Source organism: Oncorhynchus nerka, linkage group LG14 (assembly GCF_034236695.1).
Source record: "Oncorhynchus nerka isolate Pitt River linkage group LG14, Oner_Uvic_2.0, whole genome shotgun sequence".
NCBI classification, from domain to species: Eukaryota; Metazoa; Chordata; class Actinopteri; order Salmoniformes; family Salmonidae; genus Oncorhynchus; species Oncorhynchus nerka.
The window spans coordinates 90,059,567-90,077,678 of NC_088409.1; the positions used below are offsets into that span (position 1 = coordinate 90,059,567).

At 44.3% G+C, this 18,112-nt stretch overlaps 1 protein-coding gene and 1 non-coding gene across 3 annotated transcripts in view; one reads left to right on the top strand and one right to left on the bottom strand.

Annotated features, from left to right (window-relative positions):
* Window positions 1-18,112, bottom strand: part of LOC115126219 (F-BAR and double SH3 domains protein 2-like) — a 111,706-nt gene that overhangs the window by 74,503 nt on the left and 19,091 nt on the right. The gene's annotated exons all lie outside the window — the stretch shown is intronic.
* On the top strand, window positions 5,047-5,120 carry trnat-agu (transfer RNA threonine (anticodon AGU)). The gene has a single exon. It is a non-coding gene; the product is annotated as a tRNA-Thr (tRNA).

Below are 18,112 nucleotides of genomic sequence, written 5' to 3' on the forward strand. Positions count from 1 at the left end.
CTAGCAAGTCAGCAATGCATAGCTGACATCTAGACACTTAGCTAGCAAGTTAGCAACACAATGCATAGCTGACATCTAGACACTTAGCTAGCAAGTCAGCAATGTATAGCTGACATCTAGACACTTAGCTAGCAAGTCAGCAACACAATGCATAGCTGACATCTAGACACTTAGCTAGCAAGTCAGCAACACAATGCATAGCTGACATCTAGACACTTAGCTAGCAAGTTAGCAACACAATGCATAGCTGACATCTAGACACTTAGCTAGCAAGTCAGCAATGCATAGCTGACATCTAGACACTTAGCTAGCAAGTTAGCAACACAATGCATAGCTGACATCTAGACACTTAGCTAGCAAGTTAGCAACACAATGCATAGCTGACATCTAGACACTTAGCTAGCAAGTCAGCAACACAATGCATAGCTGACATCTAGACACTTAGCTAGCAAGTCAGCAATGCATAGCTGACATCTAGACACTTAGCTAGCAAGTCAGCAACACAATGCATAGCTGACATCTAGACACTTAGCTAGCAAGTCAGCAATGCATAGCTGACATCTAGACACTTAGCTAGCAAGTTAGCAACACAATGCATAGCTGACATCTAGACACTTAGCTAGCAAGTCAGCAATGTATAGCTGACATCTAGACACTTAGCTAGCAAGTCAGCAATGCATAGCTGACATCTAGACACTTAGCTAGCAAGTTAGCAACACAATGCATAGCTGACATCTAGACACTTAGCTAGCAAGTCAGCAATGTATAGCTGACATCTAGACACTTAGCTAGCAAGTCAGCAACACAATGCATAGCTGACATCTAGACACTTAGCTAGCAAGTCAGCAACACAATGCATAGCTGACATTTAGACACTTAGCTAGCAAGTTAGCAACACAATGCATAGCTGACATCTAGACACTTAGCTAGCAAGTCAGCAATGCATAGCTGACATCTAGACACTTAGCTAGCAAGTTAGCAACACAATGCATAGCTGACATCTAGACACTTAGCTAGCAAGTCAGCAATGTATAGCTGACATCTAGACACTTAGCTAGCAAGTCAGCAACACAATGCATAGCTGACATCTAGACACTTAGCTACCAAGTCAGCAACACAATGCATAGCTGACATCTAGACACTTAGCTAGCAAGTCAGCAATGCATAGCTGACATCTAGACACTTAGCTAGCAAGTTAGCAACACAATGCATAGCTGACATCTAGACACTTAGCTAGCAAGTCAGCAATGCATAGCTGACATCTAGACACTTAGCTAGCAAGTTAGCAACACAATGCATAGCTGACATCTAGACACTTAACTAGCAAGTCAGCAATGCATAGCTGATATCTAGACACTTAGCTAGCAAGTCAGCAACACAATGCATAGCTGACATCTAGACACTTAGCTAGCAAGTTAGCAACACAATGCATAGCTGACATCTAGACACTTAGCTAGCAAGTCAGCAATGCATAGCTGACATCTAGACACTTAGCTAGCAAGTCAGCAATGCATAGCTGATATCTAGACACTTAGCTAGCAAGTCAGCAACACAATGCATAGCTGACATCTAGACACTTAGCTAGCAAGTCAGCAACACAATGCATAGCTGACATCTAGACACTTAGCTAGCAAGTTAGCAACACAATGCATAGCTGACATCTAGACACTTAGCTAACAAGTCAGCAACACAATGCATAGCTGACATCTAGACACTTAGCTAGCAAGTTAGCAACACAATGCATAGCTGACATCTAGACACTTAGCTATCAAGTCAGCAATGCATAGCTGACATCTAGACACTTAGCTAGCAAGTCAGCAATGCATAGCTGATATCTAGACACTTAGCTAGCAAGTCAGCAACACAATGCATAGCTGACATCTAGACACTTAGCTAGCAACACAATGCATAGCTGACATCTAGACACTTAGCTAGCAAGTCAGCAATGCATAGCTGACATCTAGACACTTAGCTAGCAAGTCAGCAATGCATAGCTGACATCTAGACACTTAGCTAGCAAGTTAGCAACACAATGCATAGCTGACATCTAGACACTTAGCTAGCAAGTCAGCAACACAATGCATAGCTGACATCTAGACACTTAGCTAGCAAGTTAGCAACACAATGCATAGCTGACATCTAGACACTTAGCTAGCAAGTCAGCAATGCATAGCTGACATCTAGACACTTAGCTAGCAAGTTAGCAACACAATGCATAGCTGACATCTAGACACTTAGCTAGCAAGTCAGCAACACAATGCATAGCTGACATCTAGACACTTAACTAGCAAGTTAGCAACACAATGCATAGCTGACATCTAGACACTTAACTAGCAAGTCAGCAACACAATGCATAGCTGACATCTAGACACTTAACTAGCAAGTCAGCAACACAATGCATAGCTGACATCTAGACACTTAACTAGCAAGTTAGCAACACAATGCATAGCTGACATCTAGACACTTAACTAGCAAGTCAGCAACACAATGCATAGCTGACATCTAGACACTTAACTAGCAAGTCAGCAACACAATGCATAGCTGACATCTAGACACTTAGCTAGCAAGTCAGCAACACAATGCATAGCTGACATCTAGACACTTAGCTAGCAAGTTAGCAACACAATGCATAGCTGACATCTAGACACTTAGCTAGCAAGTCAGCAATGCATAGCTGACATCTAGACACTTAGCTAGCAAGTCAGCAATGCATAGCTGACATCTAGACACTTAGCTAGCAAGTCAGCAACACAATGCATAGCTGACATCTAGACACTTAGCTAGCAAGTCAGCAACACAATGCATAGCTGACATCTAGACACTTAGCTAGCAAGTTAGCAACAAAATGCATAGCTGACATCTAGACACTTAGCTAGCAAGTCAGCAACACAATGCATAGCTGACATCTAGACACTTAGCTAGCAAGTCAGCAACACAATGCATAGCTGACATCTAGACACTTAGCTAGCAAGTTAGCAACACAATGCATAGCTGACATCTAGACACTTAGCTAGCAAGTTAGCAACACAATGCATAGCTGACATCTAGACACTTAGCTAGCAAGTCAGCAATGCATAGCTGACATCTAGACACTTAGCTAGCAAGTCAGCAACACAATGCATAGCTGACATCTAGACACTTAGCTAGCAAGTCAGCAACACAATGCATAGCTGACATCGAGACACTTAGCTAGCAAGTCAGCAACACAATGCATAGCTGACATCTAGACACTTAGCTAGCAAGTTATCGACACAATACATAGCTGACATCTAGACACTTAGCAACACAATACATAGCTGGAGCGCTGAGCTGGATATCATTTATTTAACACATCTTAGATTTCTTATAGTTGTAATTAACTTGTAGCTATAAGCAGTGGCATAGCAGCCCTGCATTGTTTTTAAATGGTATTGAAAAGCTGTCATCAAGGCAAAGGGTGGCTGCTTTGAAGAATCTCAAATATAAAATATATTTTTATTTGTTTAACACTTTTTTGGTTACTCTATGATTCCCTGTTTTATTTCATGGTTTTGATGTCTTCACTAATATTCTACAATGTACAAAATAGTTTTAAAAAAGAAAAGAAAACCCTGTAATGAGTAGGTGTGTCCAAACGTTTGACTGGTATTGTATGTAATCTGCTTCATGCCATGAGACGTCTGGACATATCAAATTAAACAAATGAAACACACAACTAACCACCATACAGGGTGCGTTCTTCCTCTACGCAGTGAAAGCTGATCTGTTTCTGAGTCAGGTCCCCTGGGCCGGCTTGTCCACCCACACACAGTCTTTCCCAGGACAGTTAAACCAGCACAGGCATGTTATGAGCTTAGCTTCCACCTCAAACTCCCAGAAACAGATAACCTCCCACCCTTCCCCCCTCTCAACTTGACCCACTACTAGGGCTGAGACCCCAGAACAATCCCTGTTCCGGCGTCTATAACAGAAGGACAGACACAATGATTGCAGTCAGGGGGTCTGCAGACAGAGGGAGAGATGGATGGATAGATGGGAGGAGGAAGGCGACACTTAGAGAGCATAATTAGGCTACCCACAATCCCCTCAAACACTAATTACAGCCTAGACAGGAAGAGACCTCATCAAGCTCTTTACTCTTTACTCTGTGTGTCTGTGTGTCTGTCTGTGTGTGTGTGTGTGTGTGTGTGTGTGTGTGTGTGTGTGTGTGTGTGTGTGTGTGTGTGTGTGTGTGTGCCTGAGAAACTGAGCCGTAAACATTTTGGGTTTAAATCCCAATCAAATTCCACAGGTTCCCTAGTCACTGTTTAGAGAGAGAAATGCACTCTCTTCTCTCTGTCCAGAATGGGACTGCGTCTCACACACACACAAACCACAAAACACTATATTCTCTCTCTCCTGACTGCACCAGTGTGCCTTCTTTACATAGAACGACACAGACAGACAGACCAACAGTTGAAAAGACATAGACAGACAGACTAGGCATCTCTGGTCTAAAGCTGTGCTCTGAACTAGAGCCTCTGGTTGAAGCACCATCAGCCAATCAGGGATCAGAATTTAACCCCACCTCCACCATTTACCCCAGAAACCTGACACACGGAAACGGACACAAGCTCCCTATGTCATGGAAAGAGACACATGCTCCCAATCTCCTCCAGGCCTCTTTGGCGCAGTAGGCAGCGCGTCAGTCTCATAATCTGAAGGTCGTGAGTTCGATCCTCACAGGGGGCAGACTGTTTTACTACAATATACTCAAAGCCTCAACAAATTTAAAATAAACTCAACTTCGATCACTTAGGCTGAAAAAAAAAAACAACAGAAAATACAAATTCAATTAACCTTAACAACAACAATATAATCTACTGAAAGTTTTAGTTTGAATTTCTAGTTTAAGTTTGTTAAAGAAGGGCTCAAAGACTTGCATTCCTACCTCTCCACTTTGAATATCCTGTTTAGGAGGAGTGTGCTGAACTTCCGGAGACTGCATTACAAAGAACTGAGTCACCCGTCAATGGGACCTCTGAACCATTAAAACAAAACACTCCACAGCAGCTAGAGAAATCACCTGGTGCTGTGGCTTAGTTGGTTAAAGCGCCTGTCTAGTAAACAGGAGATCCTGAGTTCAAATCTCAGCAGTGCCTTTTGCCGTTGGCAACATGTGGTTTCACCATTGGCTTGAGAACAGATCACATTCCACCTTCAAAGGGCCTAAAAGGTTAAGACACAAACTGGAATATTTCCTGCTGTTCAATGGTCCTTTCAATTAATGACATGCCCATTGAGTCTGGACTGGAAACGTAGGCTGAAACGGATATAAACCCACCATATGAACTTGGTGGAACTGTCTTACCTTTCATCATAACACAATCTGGTAACACTTTCATTTAAAAGTGAATAATAGATCATATAAGGCATATGCTAATGCTTTTCTGTTCATTTAAAAATATATATATATATTACTACTTTATTAAAACACCTATAACTAACACTAACTAACTAACTAACACTAACACCTGTAACTAACTAACTAGCACTAACTAACTAACACTAACACCTATAACTAACACTAACTAACTAACACTAACTAACTAACTAACACTAACTAACTTACACCTATAACTAACACCTATAACTAACACTAACTAACTAACTAACACTAACTAACTAACACTAACACCTATAACTAACACTAACTAACTAACACTAACTAACTAACTAACTAACACTAACTAACTAACACCTATAACTAACACCTATAACTAACACTAACTAACTAACTAACACTAACTAACTAACTAACACTAACTAACTAACACCTATAACTAACACCTATAACTAACACCTATAACTAACACTAACACTAACTAACTAACACTAACTAACTAACACTAACACCTATAACTAACACTAACTAATTAACACTAACTAACTAACTAACACTAACTAACTAACTAACACTAACACCTATAACTAACACTAACTAACTAACACTAACTAACTAACTAACACTAACTAACTAACACCTATAACTAACACTAACTAACTAACACCTATAACTAACACTAACTAACTAACACTAACTAACTAACACCTATAACTAACACCTATAACTAACACTAACTAACTAACTAACACTAACTAACTAACTAACACTAACACCTATAACTAACACTATATCTGTTTTAAAAAATTATAATAAAAAATGTTTTGGAGAGATATATGTGCAGAAGATGAGTGTGCAAGTAGACATACTGGGGGGCAAAGGAGCAAAATAAATAAATAACAGTATGGGGAAATGGGGTAGTTGGATGGGCTATTTAAAGATGGGCTGTGTACAGGTGCAGTGATCTGTGAGCTGCTCTGACAGCTGGTGCTTAAAGCTAGTGAGGGAGATATAAATCTCCCGCTTCAGTGATTTTTGCAGTTCGTTCCAGTCATTGGCAGCAGAGAACTGCAAGGAAAGGCGGCCGAAGTAGGAATTGGCTTTGGGGGTGACCAGTGAGAGATACCTGCTGGAGCGCCTGCTATGGGTGGGTGAAGCTATGGTGACCAGTGAGCAGAGACAAAGGCGGGGCTTTACCTAGCAGAGACTTGTAGATGACATGGCGACGAATATGAAGTGAGGGCTAACCAACGAGAGCATACAGGTCACAGTGGTGGGTAGTATATGGGGCTTTGGTGACAAAACAGATGGCACTGTGATAGACTGCATCCAATTTGTTGAGGAGTGTTGGAGGCTATTTTGTAAATGACATCGCCGAAGTCTAGGATTGGTTGGATGGTCAGTTTTATGAGGGTATGTTTGGCAGCAAGAGTGAAGGATGCTTTGTTTTGCGAAATAGGAAGCCGATTCTAGATTTAATTTTGGATTGGAGAAGCTTAATGTGAGTCTGAAAGGAGAGTTTACAGTCTAACCAGACACCTAGGTATTTGTAGTTGTCCACATATTCTAAGTCAGAACCGTCCAGAGTAGCTGCTCTGCTGGACGGGCGGGCAGGTGCGTGCAGAGATCGGTTGAATAGCATGCATTTAGTTTTACTTGCATGTAAGAGCAGTTGGAGGCCACGGAAGGAGAGTTGTATGGCATTGAAGCTCGTCTGTAGGTTTGTTAACACAGTGTCCAAAGAAGGGCCAGAAGTATACAGAATGGTGTCGTCTGCATAGAGGTGGATCAGAGAATCACCAGTAGCAAGAGCGACATCATTTATGTATACAGAGAAGAGAGTGGGCCCGAGAATTGAATCCTGTGGCACCCCCATAGAGACTGCCAGAAGTCCGGACAACAGGCCTTCCGATTTGACACACTGAACTCTGTCTGAGAAGTAGTTGGTGAACCAGGCGAGGCAATCATTTGAGAAACCAAGGCTGTCGAGTCTGCCGATAAGAATGTGGTGATTGACAGAGTCAAAAGCCTTGGCCAGGTCAATGAATACAGCTGCACAGTATTGTCTCTTATCGATTGCGGTTATGATATCATTTAGGACCTTGAGTGTGGCTGAGGTGCACCCATGACCAGCTCGGAAACCAGATTGCATAGCGGAGAAGGTACAGTGGGATTCGAAATGGTCGGTGATCTGTTATAAGGCATTTGTTAATGATTTGTAAAGCATACTGAACAAAAATATAAATGCAACATGTAAAGTGTTGGTCCCATGTTTCATGAGCTGAAATAAAATATCCCAGAAATGTTTTCAAAAAGCTTCTTCCTATCAAATGTTGTGCACAAATTTGTTTACATCCTTGTTAGTGATCGCCAAGATAATCCATCCACTTGACAGGTATGGCATATCAAGAAGTTGCTTAAACAGCATGATCATCACACCTTGTGCTGGGGACAATAAAAGGCCACTCTAAAATATGCAGTTTTGTCACACAACACAATGCCACAGATGTCTCAAGTTTTGAGGGAGAGTCCAATTGTCATGCTGACTGCAGGAGCTGTTGCCAGAAAATGTCATGTTAATTTCTCTACCATAAGCCGCCTCCAACGTCATTTTAGAGAATTTGGCAGTACGTCCAACCAGCCTCACAACCGCAGACCACGTGTAACCACGCCAGCCCAGGACCTCCACATCCGGCTTCTTCAACTGCGAGATCGTCTGAAACCAGCCACCCAGACAGCTGATGAAACTGAGGAGTATTTCTGTCTGTAATAAAGCCCTTTTGTGGTGAAAAACTAATTCTGATTGGCTGGGCCTGGCTCCCAAGTGGCCCACCCATGGGTGCTCCCAAGCCCAGTCATGTGAAATCCATAGATTAGGGCCTAATGAATTTATTTAAATTGACTGATTCCCTTATATGAACTGTAACTTCATACAATCATTGGAATTGTTGCAAGTTGCGTTTATATTTTTGTTCAGTATATTTAAAAACCCTCATTACATAGCCTGTACGAATGTCAGACATCTTAACGATTTAAAAGGATGCCTATGAGGGTAGTTACTTGCTAATGGCTTTAGGCCTATTAATGCTTTGGTTCCTGGTCAAAATCATTCTTAATAACAACCCATTTACAAATGATTAGTAAACTTGATAGCAGTACCCAATTTAAAACTGCAACACTTCAGGATTAAATAGCTACAGCAAGTCATTTATAAACTTTGAAATAATTGATAAATGTTTATAACGTACGTAGTTGCACCATAACATTGTGAGTACAAAGAAAGTGTAAATACATTTAAACTAGGTAGTAGATTTGAGTCCCAGAAAATTCTAGTTTCCCATTTGTCTGTTAACCGAATGGATGGTTGTTCGGAGGCCACCCAGGGACGGCTGGCTTTTTAAGAGCTGCCACTCTGGGTGCGGGCTTGGAAAATATATCCCGTCACCTACCTATCAACAAACGCAAAACCGACAAACTTTAAACTGAAACCAGAAACTGATCGAGTTTGAGGTCAAATCTTCTCTACAGCCACCCAGGCCTCATTGGTGCAGTAGGCACCACATCACTCTCAATCTGTCTGAGCCTCACATAGAGTAGATTGTCTCACTATGACAAACGCAACACTTCAAACTAGATACTCAAACTACAGACTAAAATTCGACCACTTCAATATCAGCTCACTTGGCTGTTGACTGGAAGGTTGGGGGTTCGAGGCCACCAAGAGACAATGGATTTTCATGCCAATTTTTGTTTCACAGCTAGTTTTTCATAACATTGTTACACAGCACCTGCTATCTAATCACGTGGTAATAGAGTTAAGCAGTAGTTTATAGCCTACGCTATTACACATCGGGAACAAGGACAAATGAACTAAAAACGGACTCAAAATAGTTAAATACTCCTTTCACTGATGTAATTATGTGCTCAGTAGAAAAGGGAATGACAACATCTGGCTCAGCTAATCCATCTTTCTGTTGGTTCATCTGCCTGCTCTGGTTTAGCTAATCCATCTTTCTGTTGGTTCATCTGCCTGCTCTGGTTTAGCTAATTCATCTTTCTGTTGGTTCATCTGCATAAAGAGGGGCGCTAGGGGGTCATGAAGAGGGCGCTAGGGGGTCATGAAAAGGGTTGGCACTAGGGGTCATGAAGAGGGGCGCTAGGGGATCATGAAGAGGGTTGGCACTAGGGGGTCATGAAGAGGGGCGCTAGGGGGTCATGAAGAGGGGCGCTAGGGGGTCATGAAGAGGGGCGCTAGGGGTTCATGAAGAGGGTTGGCGCTAGGGGTCATGAAGAGGGGCGCTAGGGGGTCATGAAGAGGGGCGCTAGGGGGTCATGAAGAGGGGCGCTAAGGGGGTCATGAAGAGGGGCGCTAGGGGTCATGAAGAGGGGCGCTAGGGGGTCATGAAGAGGGCGCTAGGGGGTCATGAAGAGGGGCACTTGGGGGTCATGAAGAGGGGCACTAGAGGGTCATGAGGAGGGTTGGCACTAGGGGGTCATGAAGAGGACACACTGGTATTTTATCCAAGGGCACAGAGAAACCCACATCCAGACCAGACTAAACAAACTTACTACCACTGGCAAAACAACAATATCACCTAGCCTATCACCTAGACTCCACCACAGAGCTCACCTTGACAACAGATAAGAGGGTAGAAAGATAAGAGGGATGGGGAGGACAAGCTCTCTCTCTCTCGCACACACACACACACACACACACACACACACACACACACACACACACACAAAAAAGCAGGCCTAGACTTGGTACGCACACACATGATCTTTGGACATGTCTAAGCCTCTCATGCCTCCATGGTAACACTGCCATGGTTGGCTCTGCTGTAGGTAAACAAGAGCAACCAATGACCAGATCTCACTCGCACGTGTGCGCACACATTCCCCAATGACTAGTTTACACCTGGTTAAATATTAAATATTATTTAATATGACTGGTATCACTGAGGACAGAATATGTCAGTTTGAATCCTGCCGGCAATATCACATAACTAGCATTCACAGGCTTGCTGTTGTGTGTGCTGGGTGGCTGTGTTATTTAATGATCTGTGGCTGTGTTATTTAATGATCTGTGGCTGTGTTATTTAATGATCTGTGGCTGTGTTATTTACTGATCTGTGGCTGTGTTATTTACTGATCTGTGGCTGTGTTATTTACTGATCTGTGGCTGTGTTATTTAATGATCTGTGGCTGTGTTATTTATTTAGACAGGTTACCTTGGCATTCTTGGGCACTCTGACAATGGTGTTCTGCTTGAAACGTGTAGGTATTACAGACTGGGTCTGGGAGAGGTTGAAAAATGTCAGTGAAGACACTTGGTCAGTGCATGCTCGGAGTACATGCCCTGGTAATCCGTCTGGCCCTGTGGCCTTGTGAATGTTAACCTGTTTAATAAAAGGTCTTACTCACATCGGCTATATAGAGCGGGATCACATACAGTGGGGCAAAAAAGTATTTAGTCAGCCACCAATTGTGCAAGTTCTCCCACTTAAAAAGATGAGAGAGGCCTGTAATTTTCATCATAGGTACACTTCAACTATGACAGACAAAATGAGGGGAAAAAAATCCAGAAAATCACATTGTAGGATTTTTTATGAATTTATTTGCAAATTATGGTGGAAAATAAGTATTTGATCACCTACAAACAAGAACAGCTGGTGCTCTCACACATGGTTTGGTGTTACTTGCTTTGAAGGGAGCATAAAAGGCATTTAGCGCGTCTGGTATGTTCGCGCCACTGAGCAGCTTGCAGCTGAGTTTCCCTTTGTAATCCGTGATAGTTTGCAAGCCCTGCCACATCCGACGATCTTCACAACCGGTATAGTAGGATTCTATCTTAGTCCTGTATTGACGTTTTGCTTGTTTGATGTTTCTTCGGGGGGCTTTGCGGGATTTCTTCTAAGCGCACGGAGTAGTGTCCCACTCCTTGAAAGCGGCAACTCTAGCCTTTAGCCCAGTGCGGATGTTGCCTGTAATCCATGGGTTCTGGTTGGGATATGTACGTACGGTCACGTACGACGTCGTCGATGCAGTTATTAATGAAGCCGGTGACTGATGTGGTAAACTCCTCAATACCATTGGATGAACCCCGGAACATATTCCAGTCTGTGCTAGCGAAACAGTCTAAGTTTACCATCTGCTTCATGAGACCACTTCCGTATAGAACAAATCACTGGTACTTTCTGTTTGAATTTTTGCTTGCAAGCAGCAATCAGGTGGATAGAGTTATGGTCAGATTTACCAAATGGCGGGCGAGGGACAGCTTTGTATGCATCTCTGTGTGCGGACCAAACGTAATCTTAGGAGTTTTTTTCCTCTATTTGCACAGGTGACATGCTGATAGAAATAAGGTAAAAAGGATTTCAGTTTTCCTGCATTAAAAACCACAGGCCACTAGGTGCGCCACCTCTGGATAAGAATTTTCTTGTTTACTTATGGCCCTATACAGCTGGTTGAGTACGGTCTTAGTGCCGGTATTGGTTTATGGTGGTAAATAGACAGCTACGAAAAATATAGATGAAAACTCTCTTAGTAAATAGTATGGTCAACAACTTATCATGGGGTATTCTAACTCAGGAGAGCACTGTGTTTCAGACATAAGGAAGTGGACATATGTTTTACTTTTAAAACATAGATACTAGTTCTAGGTCCCAAGAAACAAAGAGATATGCTGTTGGATCTCACAATTCATCTTGATGGTTGTACAGTCGTCTCAAATAAAACTGAAGGACCTCAGCGTTCCTCTGGACCCTGATCTCTCTTTTGATGAATATATCAAGAATATTTAAAAGGGCAGTTTTTTTTAAAATTTGATATCAAGGTTTTACTGCTAACCTACAAAGCATTACATGGACTTGCTCCTACCCATCTCTCCAATTTGGTCCTGCCATACATACCTACACGTACACCACTGTCACAAGACGCAGGCATTTTTATTGTCCCTAGAATTAAACAGCTGGAGACAGGGCTTTCTCCTATAGAGCTCAATGTCTATGGAATGGTCTGCCTATCCATGTGAGACGCAGACTCTGTCTCAACATTTAACTATTCACTGAAGACTAAACTCTTCAGTAGGTCCTATGATTGAGTGTAATCTGGCCCAAAGGTGCGAAAGTGAATGGCAAGGCACTGGAGCAACAAACCAACCTTGCGGTCTCTGCCTGGCCGGCTCCCCTCTCTCCACTGGGATTCTCTGCCTCTGACGCAATTACGGGGGCTGAGTCACTGGCTTAATAGTGCTCTTCCATGCTGTACCTAGGCGGGGTGAATCACTTGAGTGGTTTGAGTCACTGATGTGATCTTCCTGTCCGGTATGGGCCGCCTCAGGCTCATGCGGAGGAGGAGATCTTCGAGGGCTATACTCAGCCTTGTCTCAGGGTAATAGGTTGGTGCTCTGTTGATATCCCTCGAGTGGTGCAGGGGCTGTGTTTTTGGCAAAGTGGGTGGGGTTATATCCTGCCTGGTTAGCCCTGTCCGGGGGTATCATTGGATGGGGTCACAGTGTCCGCCCCCCCCACGTCTCAGCCTCCGGTAACTATGCTGCAATAGTCTGTGCCGGGGGGCTAGGTTTAGGTTTATATCTGGTGTAATTCTCCTGTCGTATCTGGTGTCCTGTGTGAATTTAAGTATGCTCCTTTAAACTCTCACACTCCCCTCCTGGAGGACCTGAGCCCTACGACCATGCCTCAGGACTACCTGGCCTACGACCATGCCTCGGGACTACCTGGCCTACGACCATGCCTCGGGACTACCTGGCCTACGACCATGCCTCGGGACTACCTGGCCTACGACCATGCCTCGGGACTACCTGGCCTACGACCATGCCTCGGGACTACCTGGCCTACGACCATGCCTCGGGACTCCTGGGACCATGCCTGGCTACCTGGCCTACGACCATGCCTCGGGACTACCTGGCTACCATGCCTCGGGACCCTGGCCTACGACCATGCCTGCCTCGGGACTACCTGGCTGGCCTCGGGACTACCTGGCCTACGACCATGCCTCGGGACTACCTGGCCTGACCATGCCTCGGGACTACCTGGCCTACGACCATGCCTCGGGACTACCTGGCCTACGACCATGCCTCGGGACTACCTGGCCTACGACCATGCCTCGGGACTACCTGGCCTACGACCATGCCTCGGGACTACCTGGCCTGATGAATCCAGGCTGTCCCCAGTCGTGCTGGTCATGCTGCTGCTCCAGTTCTGCCTGCGGCTATGGAACCCTGACCTGGTCACCGGACATACTACATTGTCCTGGACCTGCTGTTTTCAACTCTCCCCCTCTCTACCACACCTGCTGTCTCGACCTCTGAATGCTCAGCTATGAAAAGCCAACTGACATTTATCAATGAACATTTGTACATCTTGAAGAACAATCTGACCTGGCACAGCCAAAAGAGGACTGGCCACCCCTCTGGTTCCTCTCTAGGTATCCTAGAAATCGTGCTTCTAAATCTGCATTGCTTGCTGTTTAGGGTTTTAGGCTGGGATTCTGAATAGCACTATGTGACATTTTCTGACGTAAAAAGGGCTTTATAAATACATGATTTAAAATAATATAAAAACGAAATATCTTTATATTACTTCAACTATAAAAACTAGCAAATCAGGTCTCAGAAACTAACTGAAACTAAATTGAATTCTCAAAAAAAAATAGAAAAACTAATCGAAATAAACACTCATCAACTCAGCAAAAAAATAAACGTCCTGTGTTTATTTTCATCAAATTTAACATGTGTCAATATTTCTATGAACAAAACAAGATTCAACAACTGAGACGTAAACTGAACAAGTTCTACAGACATGTGACTAACAGAAATGGAATAATGTGTCCCTGAACAAAGGGGGTCAAAATCAAATGTAACAGTCAGTATCTGGTGTGGCCACCAGCTGCATTAAGTACTGCAGTGCATCTCCTCCTCATTGGACTGCACCAGATGTGCCACTTCTTGCTGTGAGATGTTACCCCACTCTTCCACCAAAGCACCTGCAGGTTCCCGGACATTTCTGGGGGGGAATGGCCCTAGCCCTCACCCTCCGATCCAACAGGTCCCAGACGTGCTCAATGGGATTGAGATCCGGGCTCTTCGCTGGCCATGGCAGAACACTGACATTACGGTCTTGCAGGAAGTCACGCACATAACGAGCAGTATGGTGGCATTGTCATGCTGGAGGGTCATGTCAGGATGCAGGAAGGGTACCACATGAGGGAGGAGGATGTCTTCCCTGTAATGCACAGCGTTGAGATTGCCTACAATGACAACAAGCTTAGTCCGATGATGCTGTGACACACCGCCCCAGACCATGACGGACCCTCCACCTAAAAGTCGATCCCGCTCTAGAGTACAGGCGTTGGTGTAATGCTCATTCCTTCGACGATAAACGCGAATCCAACCATCACCCCTGGTGAGACAAAACCGCAACTCGTCAGTGAAGAGCACTTTTTGCCAGTCATGTCTGGTCCAGCAACGTTGTTGCCGGTGATGTCTGGTGAGGACCTGCCTTACAACAGGCCTACATGCCCTCAGTCCAGCCTCTCTCAACCTATTGCGGACAGTCTGAGCACCGATGGAGGGATTGTGCGTTCCTGGTGTAACTTGGGCAGTTGTTGTTGCCATCCTGTACCTGTCCTGCAGGTGTGATGTTCGGATGTACCAATCCTGTGCATGTGTTGTTACACGTGGTCTGCCACTGCGAGGACGATCAGCTGTCCGTCCTGTCTCCCTGCAGCGCTGTCTTAGGTGTCTCACAGTACGGACATTGCAATTTATTGTCCTGGCCACATCTGCAGTCCTCAGCCTGCCTAAGGCACGTTCACGTAGATGAGCAGGGACCCTGGGCATCTTTCTTTTGATGTTTTTCAGAGTCCGTAGAAAGGCCTCTTTAGTGTCCTAAGTTTTCATAACTGTGACCTTAATTGCCTACCGTCTGTAAGCTGTTAGTGACTTAATGACCGTTCCACAGGTGCATGTTCATTAATTGTTTATGGTTCATTGAACAAGCATAGCAAACAGTGTTTAAACCCTTTACAATGAAGATCTGTGAAGTTATTTGGATTTTTACAAATTATCTTTGAAAGACGGTCCTGAAAAAAAGGACGTTCATTTTTTTGCTGAGTTTATTAAAACACAAAACTATAATAACCTTGTGTGCATGAGAGAGAGGGAGCGAGAGACTCAACCAAAAACAAACACCCTGACAATACCTGTGGGTGAGTGGGAGTCTGAAAGCACACACACACACAGCATTTGTGTGTGTGGGTCTGTGTCTGTGTGACTGTGTAACTGTGTGTCTCAGCATAGAGTGAACGAGAGTAAAATACAGACACAAACCAAGTAAGAGAGAGGGATCAATCAGGTGATGAACTACAGAGATCAACGTAAACACCCATATATTCATTGGTCAGAGAGATAATGTAGAGATGGAGGTATGATGAGAGACAGAGAGGTAGGAAGACAGAGAGAAAAAGACAGAAAGAGAGAGAGAGAGATAAGAAACTCAGACGATAGAGAGACTCCACTAAATAAGACTTAAGTGAGGTTGCAGCCAAGGACACAGGCCACGTTAGCCATGAGCAACAGGCCACGTTAGCCATGAGCAACAGGCCACGTTAGCCATGAGCAAGAGGCCACGTTAGCCATGAGCAAGAGGCCACGTTAGCCATGAGCAAGAGGCCACGTTAGCCATGAGCAAGAGGCCACGTTAGCCATGAGCAAGAGGCCACGTTAGCCATGAGCAAGAGGCCACGATAGCCATGAGCAACAGGCCACGTTAGCCATGAGCAACAGGCCACGTTAGCCATGAGCAACAGGCCACGTTAGCCATGAGCAACAGGCCACGTTAGCCATGAGCAACAGGCCATATTAGCCTACAACACGATAACAATGAGCAACAGGCCACGATAGCCATGAGCAACAGGCCACGTTAGCCATGAGCAACAGGCCACGTTAGCCATGAGCAACAGGCCATATTAGCCTACAACACGATAACAATGAGCAACAGGCCACGATAGCCATGAGCAACAGGCCACGTTAGCCATGAGCAACAGGCCACGTTAGCCATGAGCAACAGGCCACGATAGCCATGAGCAACAGGCCATATTAGCCTAAAACACGATAACAATGAGCAACAGGCCACGATAGCCATGTGCAACAGGCCATGTTAGCCATGAGCAACAGGCCATATTAGCCATGAGCAACAGGCCATATTAGCCATGAGCAACAGGCCATATTAGCCATGAGCAACAGGCCATATTAGCCATGAGCAACAGGCCATATTAGCCTACAACACGGTAACCATGAGCAACAGGCCATATTAGCCATGAGAAACAGGCCATATTAGCCTACAACACGATAACCATGAGCAACAGGCCATATTAGCCTACAACACAGTAACCATGAGCAACAGGCCATATTAGCCTACAACACGGTAACCATGTGCAACAGGCCATATTAGCCTACAACACGGTAACCATGAGCAACATGGTAACTACAGTGCATTCGGAAAGTATTCAGAGCCCTTGACTTGTTCCACATTTTGTTATGTTACAGCTTTATTCTAAAATTTATGAAAATAGCCCCCCCCCCCTGATCAATCTACACACAATACCCCATAATAACAAAGCATAATAATGCTTGCAATAAAATATCACATTTACATAACAATTCAGGCCCTTTACTCAGTACTTTGAGGAAGCACCTTTGGCAGAGATTACCGTCTTCTAGGGTATGACGCTACACAAGCTTGGCACAACTGTATTTGGGGAGTTTCTCCCATTCTCCCAGAGATGGTTGTCCTTCTGGAGCTCTGTCAGAGTGACCATCGGGTTCTTGTCACCTCCCTGACCAAGGCCCTTCTCGCCCAATTGCTCAGTTTGGCCGAGCGGCCAGCTCTAGGAATAGTCTTGGTGGTTCCAAACTTCTTCCATTTAAGAATGATGGAGGCCACTGTGTTCTTGGGGACCTTCAATGCTGCAGAAAGGTTTTGGTACCCTTCCCCAGATGGTTTTGGTACCCTTCCCCAGATGGTTTTGGTACCCTTCCCCAGATGGTTTTGGTACCCTTCCCCAGATGGTTTTGGTACCCTTCCCCAGATGGTTTTGGTACCCTTCCCCAGATGGTTTTGGTACCCTTCCCCAGATGGTTTTGGTACCCTTCCCCAGATGGTTTTGGTACCCTTCCCCAGATGGTTTTGGTACCCTTCCCCAGATGGTTTTGGTACCCTTCCCCAGATCTGTACATCAACACAATCCTGTCTCTGCACTTTACAGACAATTCCTTCCACCTCATGGCTTGGTTTTTTGCTCTGAGCAAAGTCTGAATACTTGTGTAAATAAGTTAAAATAATTTACTCTTTTTTTTTATACATCTACTTTAAAAAAATAATTTAAAAAAACTGTTCTCACATTGTCATTATGGGGTATTGTGGATAGATTTCATTTTAGAGTAAGGCTGTAACGTAACAAATTATGGAAAAAGTCAAGGGGTCTGAATCCTTTTTGAAGGTACTGTACAACACTAGGCCTGAGAGGGAGAGTAGTCAATGTAGCCTACACTTGTGCATCAGATTTGTGTGTCTGAGCAATCTTGTGTGTAGTGTGTGTGTGTGTGTGTGTGTGTGTGCTCGTGCGTGGAGACTTTGTGAAGGAGACATAAGGGAAATGCAGATTTAGCTGGATTTAGGACACTTAGCTGACTCGCTGACTTTTTTCTCCTCATCTTCCTCATCCCCT